The sequence below is a fragment of the Fundulus heteroclitus genome, chromosome 21 (assembly GCF_011125445.2).
Source record: "Fundulus heteroclitus isolate FHET01 chromosome 21, MU-UCD_Fhet_4.1, whole genome shotgun sequence".
Lineage (NCBI taxonomy): Eukaryota > Metazoa > Chordata > Actinopteri > Cyprinodontiformes > Fundulidae > Fundulus > Fundulus heteroclitus.
In genome coordinates, this window is record NC_046381.1 from 18927138 (window position 1) to 18942112 (window position 14975).

At 40.5% G+C, this 14975-nt stretch overlaps 1 long non-coding RNA gene across 1 annotated transcript; it reads right to left on the minus strand.

Annotated features, from left to right (window-relative positions):
• Positions 1-3996: 3996 nt before the first annotated feature.
• On the minus strand, positions 3997-4476 carry LOC118556844. The gene is made up of 3 exons (XR_004927419.1): positions 4436-4476; positions 4205-4285; positions 3997-4053 (listed from the first exon to the last, which is right to left on the minus strand). It is a non-coding gene; the product is annotated as an uncharacterized LOC118556844 (long non-coding RNA).
• Between the last annotated feature and the right edge of the window lie 10499 nt (positions 4477-14975).

Consider the following 14975-nt stretch of genomic DNA (forward strand, 5'->3'; position numbering starts at 1 on the left):
TGCAAAATGACCTTCTCTGCTGGACCCATAGGGAGCACTGTTGTCCAAGTTGTCATGTCTAAGCCGGAGTCGCGAGCACATGGGTGCACTTTGTCTGTCCCAGCGGCCGACCACAGGCCTCAGACCAGACCGAGAGACAGACAGCCCGCTCGCTTCCAGGCTCCCGCCAATGTCACCAGCGTTTCCTGTCGCATTTTCCGACATTGCAACCACAAACTTAAATTCATTGGGATTTTGTGAGGAAGACCAACAGAAAGTGGTGCATAAAAAGAAAGGAAACAATGGACAGCTTTCAGATGTGTTGCGAAAAATATGTGATACGTTTCAACCCTTCTGAAGGAGTACTTTATGGAAGCACATGTTCCTGTCATTACATTTGTAAGACTTTTGGGGCGTGTCACTTTTAGCTTTAAGCTGGGATTTTGTTTTTGTTTATTGCCCTTTTTGCCCATTATTCTTTACAAATCAGCTCAAGCTCAGTTATATTTGATGCAGAGCATCTTGTGAAAGCCTAGGCTGGACTTAGGTCTGGGCTTTGAATGGGACATTATAACGCTCAGCAAGATTATCGCTTTTTTTCAACGACTTGTTTATCGCCACTCGTTGAGTGTGGCGTCCACAACTAATACTTGTCCTGTCAACAGATTCTTCCACTTGGGCTGTGGATTGATGCAGCACCCCTGGAGTTACCAGATACATCTTGGCTGTTTCTTCTGTTAACATTCTTCATAGTCAGCCTGTGAGTCAGCTTTGATTGAACTCTGCGAGATAGCCTAACGCTTGGGATATTGTTTTATAACCTAATCGTGTTTTAAGCTTCTCCACAGCTTCCTCCTTGACCTGTCTGCTGGGTTCCTTGTTCTTCCCGATGCTGTTTGCTCGCTAATGTTCTCAAACAAACCTTTGGGGGTTTAACAGAACAGCTGGATTTATATCAATATTAAATTATACACAAGTTCAGTCTAATAACTATGTGACTTTTAATAACCCAAAGGGTTTTAGAAAGGATTTCTGCCTGAAATTATACTACCAGTCAGACGTTTGGACTCACTTTTGTCATTCAATGGCTTTTCCTTATTTTTATGACTTTCTGCATTGGAGATGCATAGTGAAGACATCAAAACTACTACAAATATATTGCATATCTTAGCTTTAAAAAAAAAGTTTCAGTGCAGGCAGTGAGCTGTGATCTTGACAAAATGTACTTTTCACCTCATAAAATGAAATGTTTAAATAAAAGTGCTGGGTTGCCTGGTTTGTAGGACTCCTTATGCATATGAAATAGTCTTTGGTTAATAAATTTACCCCTTGGAGCATCAAAATGTACCATGTGCACAACGTTATGTCAATAATGCAATGTGTAAAGCTGGATTGTACTGAAATGTACTGCTACGAGGAGAACCTGATATTCAAGTCGTACACAGTGAATAGCAATAAAAGTTTATTTAGAATGGGCAGAAACAGGAAGCTGTCCAGATGATGATGATGATGGCTGAATATAACTGTTACTGCTGACCAGGTGATGCAGACAGAAAGGGACTTGATAAAGGCAGAGGTTGACTTGATCATGCAAAGCAGGCGATGTTGCAAGCAGAACCTGACCTGACCAGTTGAAGCAGACAGAACCAGAAATGAAAATGCAATGACAAGCTTTCCGAAAGTCGAAAATCACGTTATCCTAGAGATGGCTGGTTTGAGCCCGTAGATGTGTGTTTTGTGTTGTGTTTTTTCAAAATGTCTGTCATGTTTAGAGGACCTTTAAATCTCTTTAGGTATGTTTAACCCTTTAAGCCCAGAGGCTTAAAGGGTTAAACTTTTTTCAGGAGCAATTTTTGTTTGAAATTACATATGTGTTTTAAATCAAGTACAGCTCCAAAGTCATAAAGTGGAAATTTAATTGTTAGTTTTTGTATGACACCAGTCCTGCAAATCACTATGTCTAACTTATGGGTGATTAAACAAAGAAAAAATCTAAATTTTGGGCCTTCGTAAATTTTATCCCAAATAAACACTTCAAAACACCATGAAAATATAAGAGAAACTCAGACTTTAGATCCAGATCTTGACTATAACTGCAACAAATCTGGACTGAACCAGTTGAAGCATATTTGTTCCACAAAGGTTTTAGTGGGTAGTGTGCCAGGCAGACATGTGATTTTGGCAAAGTTGTGCCAAAATGGACCAAAACTGTGCCAATTGTGTTTCCCCCCATAACAGGGATCTGGTAAGAAAAAAGTGCAGATTTCCATTGTAGGACACCTTCTGCATATGACATAGCCTTTGGTCATAACATTTCCCATGTGTTTCATCAAAATTTACAAGGGCTGTCAAAAGATTAAAAATTTTAATCGTGATTAATCTCAAAATGTTAATAGTTAACTCAAGATTAATCGCAAATAATCGCATATTTTATCTTTTTAGTTCTGAAAGCTTAAAAGCCTATTTGGGCATTTTTATATGCAATTTTGCAGTAAATGACACTAGTAAAAAACATGCTTGTACAACAAATATTTTTATTTTTTATTTTTCAAGCACTTTTCAGAATTGGAATGAAAACATCCTGGTGCCATACAATGTTAAACTCTGGCCAATAATGGCTAAATCACAAATCATAATGGCCTGATGTTTACACAATGTGTAAACAAATGTGTAAATAAATAAATATTTTATGCCAAAATATTTGTTGTGCCTCCTAAACAAAGATAGAAATGGTATTAAGCGTTTACATATAAATTAATACAAGTTTTGTTCATTATTTTACTCTATCACACTCATCTAATCCTGAGCTTTCACACCAACAACAATAATTTCTTTGTATATTTTTGCATTCTGTTTATATCCACATTCATACACAGTTTTTTTTTAAGCCTGGAAAAGGTTTTTCATTTCCAGGTCATTCCAGAGTCTTACACTTTGCTTGCAACGGGGGCCGGAGCTTAATACTCTTTAAAGAGAACTGTTTAGCACAGCTTCATGTGCTGACACTGTAACTCCAGGTACTTCATTTGGCAGTGTGATTCAGCCTTAGTCTGTCAAATACAAAGACAACAAATTAATAAAAATGGTTTATGGATTGGGTTTCTGCAATGTTATCATTGTGTAAAAACTCATCTTCAGAACCAGTCTCTGCTCTAAATGGTGATCTGCACCATGTAATCTACTTTTAGCAGTTATCACCGGTTATTGTAAACGTAAACTGCAGAAAATACGGGCAGAGTTGCTCCTTCTGCCTTTACTACCGTCATCTCCTATGTCATTCTAGAGGAGGATGCGCTCCAGCATGTTATGAGGCGGAGGGATATTTCAGCTGGTTGTACTCAGTGTCTGTAGTGCAAGCAGGTCTCTTTATAACTTTATAACTTATTTTAGAGCCCAAATAAGCGACTTCACTTTCAGAAACAAGCCCAAAAAAACGCAACCTGCAACTAATGAAATTTACAAGCAAGAAAAAAGAAGCTCAAAGTCTCATAAAATAAGCGGATTTGGCAACAGGATCTGTTTTGCTACAGTCTCTAGCTTTCTTGGAACTACGGAAAGCGCCGAGGGCAAATAAAAACACAGTCCAGAGAGCGCTGCAGGGAAAAAAACATTAGGAACGGTGTGTGTTTTTAAAAAAAAATTGTCGGCGTTATGGTCTAACAAAGTTAACACGTTAATAACGTGTTAAAACTGACAGTCCTAGTTGTGCACAACAAAATATCAATAAAATGAATAGAAAATGAGATGAATTGCACAATTTTGTCTTTAAACAGAAGTATTTTATTGAAAACAAGAATTATAAATCCCAAACTGTCTTAAAATGTAGAAAAACATAAATGTAGGAACAAGTGGCTCAATGTCAGGGTCACCTGGACTGCGCCACATATCCTCGCTGTCATCAGGCAGACGTATAGCCTGACTAAGCTGCTTTGAAGCTTTTTTCCCTCTTTTTGTTGGTTTGGGTGAGCTGCTCCTCTGTCTTACGGCAAACTGAACATTGCGCTTCCCAGGTCTTAAGGCTCACCGTAGATGCCTGGGAGTGGCTGATACAACTCATCTTCTTATCCATTTTCGCTGTAGAACCAGTAAAATATATGTTGAAGAAAACATTTTATCTAAAAATGAAGTTGTGTCTGACACTGACTTATAATAATCATAGAAACATAATTCTAACGCGGTTATAACCAGTTTATTACTGTAGATCTTTGAAGAATAGACATCTCACCTTGAAGAAGATAAAGGCTCAGCTGAAGTGGTGAGGGGCAGGGTCTGCTGTGTTCCAGATGGTCCTGCAATGTCCTCCTAGCTGTGAAAATATAGAAAAAGTGGTTTATTTAAAAATTTTCTGATTATAAGAAAATACATTATATATTATGACCAGATAACATAAAAAAATCTTGTAATGCCGTGGATAATGTAAAAGCTTTATAACGTTCCTTGAATCAATTCCACCTACAGTTCGTGTGCTTCCTTTGCTCCGGGGATGAGGATGGGTGGGTTAGGAAATTCATTGTAAAATTTTCTGATTACAAGAAACTTAGGCTTATTTCCTTCTGTATTCATGTGCCCACATTCTGAAATAGCAGACACATAATGTAAAGATGCTGGAAATAAATAGTTACAGCACAAGTTACTCATGAACCGGATCTCTCAGAAGCATTTTCCCAACTTCTTCCACTTCAATATCCAAGCTGCTGTCCGAAGATTCATCGACTTCTCCATCACTGATCTGCCAAATTTCCTCTTCTTCTGTGCCATTATTATATTTGATGATCACGAGAGAAAGGAAACAACACCGAAAAGATTCACGAACAAACAGAGCAATCTTCAAAATATCTGCTTGACCCGAACTTGGGCCGATCGGGTGAATGTAGTTACATTACTATAAAGCCATAAGTATTTGAGCAAAAATAAAAAGACATTTTTATTTGTTAAAAAATGTAAGTATACCATGACCCAATATCCTTTCACTTCACAATGCACTATCATGTGTTGCTCCTTAACATAAAATCTCAGTGAAACACGTTGATATTTGTGGTTGCAACATGATGTGCTAAATAGTTAAAATAGTGTGGAAAAACTGCAAGGTACTGTAATGACACTGACACTGGAGAGCATTAGAATACACTCTACATAAGAAATATGTGCCTCAACGTGTTGTAATTGTGTCAAACATGGAGGTTACGTCGACACTTTGAAGGTGGAGGGTATATTATAGAGGAGTAAGACCGATGGTGCTGCCTGAGCCAAACTGAGCAATGCAAGTGTAAACGTACTGAGACGGTAATGGGTGCAGTGGAGCTCGGAGCTGTTGTGTGAAGTTAACCAGGGGTCACATCATCAGGGAGGAAGCGTCTCCTCGGCCCGCTGGGTTAGAGGAGTCCACGGCCCAGCGCGTCCCTGATGATGCTTTTCATGACGCCCGTGAAGCTTTTATGTGGCTTGAATGTTTCACAGTGGTGGGCAATTGGATAATGTCAAAGTTATTTCCACCTCCTGCCGCAGCACTTTTGTAGTCGGATTCTCAGCAATTGTTATTCAGCGAGCTGCAGTTGATGGTTGTGTTTTTTAGGTGGAAAAACAGGAAAAAAAACGGTCCAGGTGAACTCTGAGAGGCTCAGCGGGAGATAAAGGAGAAGTTATGGTGCCCTCTTGGGGTTTAAGGTGTCATTGCTCATTTCCGCGTCTCCAACTTGGCCTAATTTTTTTTTGCTCCTTTATCTCTTAGAGCGTTTTGTTTCAAGACTTTGCTGTCATGCTGGACCGTGTGAACATTTGAATGCCTTTACAAGGCTTCTGTGAGCTTTTTTTTGTGTTTTTAGAGAATTAGGTAAAAACGTTACATTTATAATGTCAGAACAGAAGCTTATTGTTGATGTTGTCCCCTCTACTCCTTCATCCATTACTCATCCCAGTTTTAATTTCCGGCCAAGAGTAGACGGGTCGGTGCACACCAGGACGGACACACAGTTTCATTTACGCATTCCTCAGATGAAATATGCTCAGGGTCCCCGGTGGTTGCCTGACATCTTTGATCATAAATTAAACTGTGTCCTTCCCTATCGACGTTTGCTGAGAGGAGCCAGAAGGGATGATCTCCTGAGGCTCCTCGCACTTTAAAGCAATTCAGTCTCACCTCTGTCTAAAGACAAATCCGAGCAGACGTTTAGTGAAACTTTACCCTGCTTTTACAAGCGAGCGGGGTCGGACAGGTTGAGCCGGGATGAGACGTCTCTTTGTGCTACGCTCAGAGAACGATCGCAATAATTAGCAGGACGCTTTACACAGCGCCGGGTTGACGCGCGCTGTTACTGCTTGAGAAGAGAGAGAGAGCTGGGGCTGGCAGGAGTTGACAGGACGGAAGGAAGCTCAGGGGATGCGGGTGAGGAGGATGGCCCAGGGAGGAGGAAGAGGAGGGAAATAATTAGCCGAGCTTGTCATTCTAGTGATTAAACACTGATTTAGAAGCGTGCTCAGTGCGTGCGCCGAGCTAAATTGGTTGCTCCGCTCTTCGCGGCGAGGTGACACGCGAGGACTGGGTCACCGCTCTGCAATGCAGCAGCGCCGAGGCGCAGCTCAGTTCGGCCCCATCGCCGCGCCATCCGTGCGGCTCTGATTGGAGTTTGCGCGCAGAACAGACGAGTCGGGTCCCGAACCCCGCTCCGTTTAGGGCCTGTTAGTTTTTTGCATGGCTAACACGAGGAGCAAACACTGCACCTGGATGTTGCAGCTTGATAAATGGTTTACATTAGTGGCGTAGAGAGAGCGTGTTGTTTTTCAGGGTTAGTTTAAAAATGAAAGATGGATTTTATGCCCTCATCTCCGGTATGAGTGCTGCGTGGCCCGAAGGCTTAACGCTCCAGCAGCTGTACCTTCTAGCCAACTTGCTCTCAGTTTATTAGCATTCTAAGCAGACACGCTAGCTTTCTGATATTGAAAAAGCTGGTACTCCTCACTCCTAATGTTCACATACATAACTTTAGACACTTTGGTTAACCTACTCTTTTCTTGTACACGTTATCCTTGAGGCAACGCACAAAACAACCTTTATTTCTCCCAAGCACAGCAGAGTTTATGAATATTACAAAAAGGCAGTACATATATTTATTTTCTTACAAGGCTCTCAATGCCCTCTGCGTTTTGCTCCTTTTCGTTTTCCTGGCTTGCTTTTCTCAGATAGGCAGCAGCGCTGGTGTTTAATTCAGATTCACATTGACACAAGCTCGTTACTGGTCCAGTTTTGAACGTACAGGGAGGACTAAACTCACCAAGGTGTGTTTTTTTTTGGTGCATATGTTTTGTGTGTGCAGTGTGCTTCATCTCTGTTCTGGATTTACAAATCAGATTGCATTAAATATATACCAGTGATGACAGGCCCGTCAAGTCTGGCAGATGTACGCTATATGGGAGCTTTTTTTGCAGGTTGCAGTTTTCAGCTCATGTACACAGCAGGTGCCGAAGGTATCAGATAAATAGTGAAAAATATTTTTTCATAGAGAGCTCAAGGTCTAGAGAAGATTGATGCAGTCCTCGCAGGAGGAAAAACCACATCTGATTGCCTTATGGATGAGTCACATTAATAGCTGTTCTGAAACAATGATGACAATGATGTTCTAAAACTGGACTCAAAGATAAAATTCTTTCAGGTAGCCATTTTTAAAAAGTATTGAATAAAGATTAAATGCATCAGGTTATTAAATTATTACATGTTGTCAAACATGCAGCATACTAATTTCTGACATACTGTAAGAAGAGGACAATGTAAGGTCCAGGCTATGTGCTCACATGCTAGTAGATGGAGGGTTTGTGCTTTTTTTCCCCCTTCTTACCCCCAGCATTCAGATATAGATAAATTGTATCTATATCATGTGATACGGGCCATCTGTGGGACTTCCTGATCAGTCGCTGCTGCAGGATCATCATTTATATTTGTTGTTCCTGTTTGCTTTCCATTCCTACCATCTTGAAGAGACAGATTTTCCATAGTTTGAGTTCCAATGTGGAGATATTACTAAACATCCTCATCCTTTGCTGAGAGTCACACCAGACCAAAGATCTTGGTGAGATAATCTGTGGCCGGCTCTTTATGGAAAAAATTGTCCAAGGCTGACTAAAATAACAATGTGCTGATATTTCCCAGCTCTAGGGACTGAGTTGAGGTGCTACCAGTGTGTGAGCCCTGGGCGGCAGAGAGTCTGATGTTTTTTGGCTGCACAGAAAGGGTTGTAGACGTTGGTCAATAGAAATCAAGACCACTAAAGAAGTCCACCGGGGTTGGATCTGTAGCCCTCTTCTCTTCCTCCCCACTGGTCCCCATTTCTTTAGGAGATATAAAAGATATCCAATGAGAAACAGAGACGTTTCGTCACACAGTATTGAGAAAAGTCTAGCAGTGAAGGAGACCGAAGGTCATGGAGCCTATGGGGATGGACTTTAGCTGTTTTCCTCCTTTTTCCCCGCTTCCGTATCTTTTGAGTGTTATCTAGATAAGAGGAAGAGCCAAGGGGGCTTTTTCACACAGAGTTGAGGGAAATGAAAAGGTCTCGGCACTTGAATTGGTTCACCAATAAAATTCCTGACGGGCCCTTCATTAATCAAGCCAAAGCCTTTTAAGTTCTCATCAGCAGTAGATTTTTATTCCTTTTATGTCTTGATTTATGTTAGTCCAGTTTGTTGCTTATGTTTCCCATCAGTAAATACCTGCAAATAAAGACTAGTGTGATTAGTTGTTAATTTACACTTTTTATTCAGATAATAACCACTGGTAGGTTTTGCTCACAGTCCCACAACATTTTAGTTAGACTTTTCTTTTTCCAGCCAGAATCATCCTAACTTGTCAGATTACCAGGTCCCAAATGGATGACAATATAAAACAGCATTTTGCTTCTAAACTTTCTATAACTATAGTTAGTTCTGGGTAAATGGTGTCTTCATAGAACCGTGTTGCTTTCCTCTAACAGCACTGGCTCTGTTATACCGCGGAGAGCAGAAATCTTCTGTTTTTCCATCCTTCTCTGTGGTCTCTTCAGAGAGAAGTAGATTTCAAAGATTTAAATCAACACGGCAGGAGAGAGTTTCTGTGTGGAGACGCGGCCTAATGGGAGCATACTTTTTAGTGCTTTGTACAAACAGCTTTAGATGAGCAGGAGGAATATTAGTTTCCCCCAGAGATCAGGGGAAAGACGCAGTCAGCAGGAAATGCTGTAAGCTTACATAGGAAAAATCTTTCTGGGTTGTTTCAACGAGTTTTAGACATCAATGTTATCTTGCAGGCAGCTCTGTGTAAATACACGTCTTGTAGAGGATCTTTCACCTTTGCTTTCAGGGTTTGGAAGATCTGAAATAAGTGTGACGCTTCTGAATTTCAGAAATAGGCATTAGCAGTAATGAATTATACCGAACTACAACAGGTTGAAATCGAAGGCAGCTGGACCTTTGTTGTTTCTAAAGGCTGCCGGTTTTCTGGAAATGCCCTCATACTCCCGCACCAACACAAGGGTTCCCATTCATCTGTAAAATCTTTGCTTCTCTTTCCCCAGGAGCCCACCTCCACATAGCGCTTAGAGGCCTGTAAATTAGACAACCTGCCATTATAATAAGCTATGAGTCATTTTCTCAGAACCGGTAGTCGCTGCCTGACACAAAGACAAAAGGTGTAATTTCCATCAGCCGGTTCCCAGGGTAACAATAAGTAAAGTTGCTGTCTTGACTTGAAAAAAAAAAACTGTTGCTGCTGATAGTTTGGATCCTGGGTCGCTCTGTGATTAATGACCCCATCCTCTATTAGAAACACTTTATTATCCCAGCATACGACCTGGTGTTTGAGCAGCATTTATTGCTCTGACGTCTCCCTCAGTTCGGCTTGGATACATTCATTAAGTCTTTCTTAGTAAGAAAGCTCACAGAAAATTAAAGTGATTTGCAGAATAGAGCTAGGAGGTGGCCAAGGCTAATAAACATGTTTAAAAAATACCCTGCGGCTCAAGTCATTTGACCTCTGAGATAATAAATTATATTCATGCATTGTGAAATAAATAGAAGGTCGTGATGTAATGTGGATTACAAAAATCCAGTCTGCCTTGATAGACCCTCGACAACCCAGCATTTGTCCACACGCTGCCTTTCCCCCTTATCCTCTTGTCTGTGTCTTTTTCCACCCCTTGTACTTTGCGTTGTCCTCTTTAACCACATTCTCACGTAGAAGTTATATTTCACAAGCTCGCTTTGGCCCATCAGCTGATATTTTATTTTTTTGTACTTGCTAGGAGCTGCATAAGCAGAATTTTTTTTTTTTTTTTACTGCAAGCTCAAGCTAGGAGCGCTGATAAATCCTTGTTTACTTCTTTGGTAACTGTACAACTGCCTGTATTTAAACATTGTTTAAATACAGCCATCTATTAACTATTAAATAACCATCTATAAGGGTAGCCTTATTGTAGTTGTGGTACCATTTTAATATTACTCGCTACAGCACTTTTAATCTTTATGCTAAGCTAAAAGGAGGGGATTCGGGAGCCAAAGTGCAACTTTTTAATAAATTTGAACAAAAACTGAATAGAAAATATACACTGAGAAGGGAAAGTGGGTAGATCATCGATAACATGAGAAGTGTTATCGATGAACCCCCCCCCCCCCTTCATCTCTGAGTCCGACCTACACCTCCTTGTCAGTCAATTCTTGTTACCATAGCAGCAGTCACAGCAACTAATCAGACTGGCTTCATTTTCATTTGCCAGGAGATTTAGGATTAAGCTTCATCAGCATGACTGACACGTACGAGTGCATCGCCCCACTGATATGATAAACTGCTTTCACTGGCCACCGTGTTACCGGTCCAAATGAGCAGTGTCTGCCCTCAAACAAAAACATTTACAACCATGATCGCCTCAGAAACGATACGTTGACTGCCCATTATAGGATGTAATTTTACAGATTTTCTGAGAAATTGCCTTTAGAAATGTTGTGGCTGCCAAAATCTGATCACACACGACCAGGTATCATTCTGCATCAGCTAAGCTTGTGTTAATACGGGGATTAATGTCTAGATAAGCATTTAAGCTGCGTTGCTTTGATGCTCATCTCTCCGTGTCATCCCAGCTGTGTGTGTGCACGGGTCTCGTGATACGCAAACCCAGGCATGCACAGAATCAGGCGTGCATTTCTTGTAACGTCTTTACAACGAGGCCGGTTTCCTGTAGGGATAAACGTGTATAAGTTTATTATATCAGCACAAGAATATTGCTTCCTCTTCAGGGATGCAGCTGGGAGTCAGACTGACTCTGTGAATGGCAGCAATTAGCAGGGGTCCAACTATGACTCATCCGTGTGCGTCGCACTCTCAAAGCACATGCACCGAGTAACAACGCAGAAAACACACTTCCCAAATCACGATCCGCTGTCCGCGGTGCTCTTTGAAAATTGCAGTTTGTTTACTGTAATCCACCTTTTCTCCTCTGATTTCCCCCTTTCATCACAACTCTCTGCTCTCCGCTATCAGCCTGTTGTCTTTCATTTTTGCCACAGCTTTCCTCACACACTGCCTCCCATTCATATCTTGCTGTCAGTGAGTTCGTGGCTCCAGGCAATAATGTTGTCCTTTCGTCAACCTGTCACAACACCACCCATAAACTCCCTGAGAAGTTGTTGTTTTTCCTTCCCCCAGTGTTGCAATCTGTTGCACACACTACAGAGAAAACCAAAGGCATGTTTGGTATTAAAAGATTCAGAATGCTGCTACCTTGGTAAGAATTACATCAATAGTCTGTTGTTTCTAAAGTATTTTTCACAAACACAAGGCTGAAGCTGGAAGAAATACTGCAGCATTGTCAAGAGGAAGGTTCCACAAATGCAAATGCCTCAAGAATACCACAGGTGAAGTTTGAAACCACTCCTAATTCTTTTCACTTTGCTACCAAGGAGTCAGACTGTCTTAGTTGCGTTACGTCTTTAAAGTCGTCTTGCCTGATAGTTTGATGGTAATTTGGTCCATTCATGGCACTTTTTGTGGTTGCCTCATTCTGAAGACGTCCTAGTGCCACAAAAACAACACTTAAAATACTTATTTTTGTGTTTCCACGATTTTGAAATTGATTCAAACTAATAAAGTTTAATAAAGGGAAAGGCTCCTTTAATTTAGCACTGATAGCTACAAAGCAGATGTTGCCTTCAGCAGCTAACTCTCGGCCAGACATGGTACTTTTCTTATAGTTCCTTCAATCTTTTTGCATCTTGTTTGACATTAAACTGAACAAAAAAATTATACTCCAATGGTATTTGCTCCTCTCCATCTTTCAGGACAAAAACTAATGGTCTGGACAGCTCTGTGCAAAAGCTGCTCCTGCTGTTTACTGTCTTGTATTTGGAGGCCTCCTCCCCAAAGTGGTCGCTGCACAGGCGGTTGCTCAGGTTTCGTCTGTAACTCTCACGTTGGAGTTTACATGTCCAAGTCTATCCAATATTTTTTTGTCTTTGGGGAAATTAAAAAAATTAAACGACGTTTATCTGCCAATGCACTGGACTATGCCGTGGACCTGTACTCTACCAGTTGCTGCTGCTCAATGGCTGTATGCTACAGCGCGTATCCTCAGTGGCTCAGGTATCGCCACACAGCCGAATGGTCACGGAAAATGCTGAACGCTGAAGTTTTATTTCTAATATGTCGCAATTAAAAGCAAGTTGGTGCCACCCTTTTTTCATTGCCGTCTTTTATAATAGGCGTGTTTAATGCTTTTAATTTTACGTGATGTTAGCTTCAAATCACGTCTGGGTTATCACTTGACGTGCTTCTATAGACATCCGATTTCAAAGCGATCACTGCTGAGATAAATCAGAGCTAGATCTATAAACATGATCTGAATTTGTTTGGAACTTCTCTTCTCTGAGGCCTCATGATTCTCGTTGCCTTTGTTCTCTTTGAACCAGGCCAGTTTAATCCTAATTAACTTCCTCATGACACTCCAGGGAACAATTTGTCATGCATGTGTGCGCTTAGTGTGTTCAGTGTCACAGTGAGTGTGTCGATTTTAGAGTCCTGCCGTTCCTAACGGGAATAACAGGAAACACAAATCAGACCTACTTTGCAAAAGTATGACTTAGCTGTACTATAAAAGTCGGAGTAGGAAAAAAGCTAAGCGTGAGTTGTTGACAATTTTGACTCAAATGAACTGATTTGGACCTGCAATGCCTTGGAAGAGCATTCTTGGCCCTTGAACTTTTTTTCATTTTGGCACGTTACAACAACCGCCTTTAATTTATTGGAATTTGATTTGAAGGCAATGTGCACTACTTTGTGTTCGTCCATCAACTAAAATGGCAATAAAGTTTGAGGTTTTAACATGGCAGCATGTGAATAAGTCTTCTTCCAAGAATATATATATATATATATATATATATATATATATATATATATATATATATATATATATATATATATATATATATAAAGTGAAACATAATAAACTGTAAGATAAATCACTTTGACTTTAGTTTCTTCTGAATCTTATGCATTTCTTCATTGAATAATCTTGAATAATCTGCTTTATGCACATTCCTCCAGGTAATAAAACCCAGAGCAATATTGTGAGATTTCCATTTGTTAAAACGCATCTTAACTGTTAGATTGATCCATTTTTACTGTCTGTGCTTTTTTCCCCCTGTTGTTACTTGACAGCTAGCTGTGTTTGGTGCGTTTTAAAACCTTGTTCAGACTCATCCGCGTTTACAGGTTTTTCATTTACAATGGTGTTTAAAGAAGCTCATTCTTTCAATAACAGGTGGCCAATTTCTGACTAAAATCAATGGTTCACTTTGGTTTTTCAGCCGAAACACTTAATCAATATGCACCCTTTGTACTGTATTTCTTGTCAATAAACTTGTTTTTTTTTTTTACATTGGTATTTGAAATTTTGACTCTTAGCTATTGCTTATAAAGATTATTATAAGCTGAAGAACTGGGTTGTCGTGGTTGAAACGTTGATTTGAATCCATTAAAGCCAAGTGACAAACACCACCATGTAGATTTATTGCGTGCAGCTTGCCTAACCATGCACGGGCAGATAGTCGGGGATGATTTATCCCCGGTGACGTTACACTTCGCTCTGCAGTCAATCGAAAACCAATGCTCTAAGTGGCTGAACAGGGAAAAAGTGGAACAGAAGTCCAATTGGACTCTAGCCAGACACTTAGCCTTATTATGACCCATATGTCTGACAATCTGCTGATATATAAAAAAAAATAGCTACATGTTTGGTTTATTTGTGGACCAGAGTGATTCAGGACCCACTTAAACGGCTCGTCTTTAATTCAGCGACACAAATTCTTCTACTCCCACAGTGCATCTGTACATTTTTACACTGGCCCCTTGTAAAAATAGATTTTGTACTTACGTTATTTGACTTTTTTCTGGATATTTTGCCATTTATTTCTACTGCAGCATGTACGTTTTCTTCTGGGGTGGATTAATAAAGTGCTTATCTCTAAAATGAGGTCTGTGTGAGAAAGAAAGCCTTTCACTGTAGATCATAAGTTGCTCCCCCAGCCCATTTTAAAATGCTGCTTTTTATTTTCCACGAGAAGCATCTCATATTTTGCTTTTTATCTATCTTAAGCCCCCCCATGCCACTCAATTTTTTCATGTGATGGATTTCTAAAACTTGCTGATTACAGTTTGTCATCAGCAGCAAGTATTTCTCCATTTTCTGGAGGCACTCGGATCCTTTTGGCAGTGGGAGAAAGCCGACCGTGATCGGTTGGGGAGATAAATGGCTGCCATCAAGGCTGTCTGTTCAGCTGAAAGTTGGGGTTGCAAGGTTGACACTTGCTCGTGGTGAAGTAAACACACAGCATGCCCTTGCATGCAGGATGTCTGCCAAGCCTCTGATCTGCCAATGTCGGCTCTTAACTGAAGGAGGGAGAGTGGGGAGAAAGAGAATATGGTGTAGTTTTAGAAGTCTTGGAAAAAATAACTATAGTGCAGTTAAGAGGTGTACTTTTTATAG